This window comes from Sminthopsis crassicaudata, chromosome 2 (assembly GCF_048593235.1).
Source record: "Sminthopsis crassicaudata isolate SCR6 chromosome 2, ASM4859323v1, whole genome shotgun sequence".
Taxonomy (NCBI): domain Eukaryota; kingdom Metazoa; phylum Chordata; class Mammalia; order Dasyuromorphia; family Dasyuridae; genus Sminthopsis; species Sminthopsis crassicaudata.
Window position 1 is genome coordinate 396,955,313 of NC_133618.1, and position 2,986 is coordinate 396,958,298.

The following is a 2,986-nucleotide window of genomic DNA, read 5'->3' on the forward strand; positions in this document are numbered from 1 at the left end:
TTTTTCCTTAATAGCACTGTTTGCTGGACTATCTGCCCATGACTTGGGCAGCATGGACAGTGGGAGTACCCTACTGACAAGAGATATGGATCCTAGGATATAAAACTCAAACCTACGGGATACAGTGACTTTAAAATGTAAGATCTGAGCTTATGGCTGGAATCCAAATCACCTCTAACCTCCTATGACCCCTAAGTACTCACCTTAATGTAGCACCTTCACGGTTCCTGACTGCTGCCATGTTCACAACCAGTCTGTGAATTAGGCAGTATTATTATCACCACCCTTCCTTTACAAATGGGGAAAATATGTCTCAGAGAGGTCAGTCACATAGCTACTATCCAGGGGGAACTCAACCCCAGTTTTTCTGATTCCAAGTATAGTACTTTTTCCTCTACATTTAGAGAGGGCTAAGATCAGTTTAATTGGAGTAATCAGACAGCCTTTTGCAGGAGAATTGTCACTGGCAGTAGTATAAATGACCAATATTGCCCATCACTGTGGCTCCCTCTGATCATTTGGCAGATTACAAAGGAAGCAGGACAGAGATCTCCCAGAGGATTCTCCCAGCATTCCCATGATAATATAGGGTGAATTGTGGAAGATGAAGGGAAGAGAATGAAGAGCTGGGTATCTCTATTGTTCATCACCAAGATGTCAAAGGACCATATAACCTTGTTTTCTAATAGCTGTCTGCCATGTTCACTTGTTCTAAGTACTGTGTCTGTCTACCACTAACAAAATTAAAAAGTCAAATGTCTTACTCTTGGCTCTGTTGTATGTATCTAACTTCTTCCTGAGCTCTCTCAAAGATGGCCTAGAAATCAGGTACCTTTGGGGAACTGTAATAAAGGAACCTTGAACAAAAAGTAGCATCATAGTGCAGTGGGAAGTGGGTATTAACTGGGTATTGGGGGACATGGCATTCAATCCTGGCTTTGTCACTTAACTATGACTTTGGGCAAGGTGCTATTCGATTTCCCTGAGAGCTGGTTTCCTTATTTGTAAACTAACGTGGGATGCACAGTGGTAGGAGAAAGGCAAAAATCAATCCCTGACTTCAAGAAATTAAGGGTCATTTTAATATGAAGATAAGATGCAAATAAATTGGAGATAATCAACAGAGGGAAGCTACTAGGATTAAGAGAGATCAGGAAAAGCTTCCTTTCTCATTCAGATCTCTTCAAGATCAGTGTCGTGCAATTGTAGGAGGTCTACCTGGCATTCACAAGTACTGGAGTACTGGTTCTATATTTGGGTGCCACAATTGGGAAGGATGTTAATAAGTTAAAGTAGTAACTATGATTAGAAGAGCCTCACATCTATCCCATACAAAGATCAAAAAAGGAAGCAAAGATGCTCATGCAGAGAAGACTGTAGATGGGAGGTTGGGAAACAATATTTAAGCACCAAAGAAGTCTATAGGGTGGCAGAAGGATGCTGGGATAGCTTAGTCTGTGGAGCATCAGACTTTTAATCAGATTAACCAGGGCTCAAGTCCCTGTTTGCTGGGCAGCTAGGTGGTACAGTGGATAGAGTGCTGAGCCTGGAGTCAGAAAGACTCCTCTTAGTGAACTTAAATCAGGCCTTAGATGCTTACCAGTTGTGTGACGCTGTGCAAGTCAATTAACCTGATTTGCCTCAGTTTTCTCATGAGTAAAATAAGCTGGAGAAGGAAATGGCAAACCACTTCAGTATTTGCCAAAAAAAAATAACAAAAACAAACAAAAAAAAAAAACCAATGGGGCACAAAGAGTTAGATAGGCCTGAACAACATTGACCAAGAGCCTCATGTCCATCCATCTGAAGATCAATAAAAGGGCTGGGGATGCTTCTGCTGGAGAAGAGGTGGAAAGGGTGGGAAGGACAGGACGTAATTATTGCCCTCCGGCTCCTGAAGAGAGCTAACATGGGGCAGAAGGATTCATTTTATTCTGCTTGACCCTGAAGGGCAAAAAGAGGAGCAGAAAATCATGTCAGGAAAATTTTCTTAATTAGAACTAACACAAAATGGAATGGACTGGGAATGAGGGTGGAAGGAGGGGGAGGAGGAGTGCAGATTTCATTTCAAAGTCTGGTTAGATGGTCTCCTGTCTGCTATGATCAATGGAGACATATACAACCTGCTTTGCAAACCTTAAAATGCTTTATAAATGTCACCTAACATTGTAAATAATGGCTAACATTATGAGGTTGTGGTAGGAACTTGTGGAGGGGTATTGGTTGAAATCTCTCTCAATTCAGAAAAAAAGCTGTTTTTTGTTTTGTGGCCATGGATCACAATCAATTATTGTTTAATAATAATTGATAATTAGTAATGACTTTTACTAATTATTGAGTAATAATAATCATCTAACAATAAACTCCATGTGGAGGACGACACCTCCACCTCCCACAATTCTGCCCTAACCAGCTGGGCTCATTAGCCAAGGTTTGGGCCACAGAAGCCTTGGAAAGCCCAGATTCTGCCTTGCCTGGTTTACACTCAAACCTCCTGATGGTGACCTCCAACAAGTTTTACTTTTCTGGGTCTTGGTTTTCTTATCTGTACCAGGATTTGGCCTAATTCAATCAATCAATAAACATTTATTAATTGCTTTCTGTGTGTACAAAAAGAGGTTCTCAAGGTGCTTATAATTTAGTGAGGAAGACAACAGGCAAACAAAGCTATGCAAAGCAAGGTATAGATAGCAAGGAGATAATTAACAGGGAAGGAACTGGAATCCTGTACATGAAATTTTAGTAGGGACATAAAAGAAGTCAGTAGTGGAAGTGGAGGAGGAAGAGCCTTCTAGGGATAGACAGAGAAATAGACTTTCATTATGTGGCATTACAAGGTTTATAAAATGCTTTCCTCACAATAGCCTTATGAGAGTGCTATGATTACTACCATCCTCTCCTGACACACGAAGGAACCCCTGAGGCTCAGAGTGGAAGGGGCTGGCAAGGGTCTCCCAACCCTGACTGTCTCCTGCAGCTCTGCCCA

At 41.5% G+C, this 2,986-nt stretch overlaps 1 long non-coding RNA gene across 1 annotated transcript; it reads left to right on the plus strand.

The window, feature by feature from the left end:
* Positions 1–759, plus strand: LOC141556860 (uncharacterized). The gene is made up of 2 exons (XR_012486647.1): positions 1–137; positions 526–759. It is a non-coding gene; the product is annotated as an uncharacterized LOC141556860 (long non-coding RNA).
* The last annotated feature ends 2,227 nt before the right edge of the window (positions 760–2,986 follow it).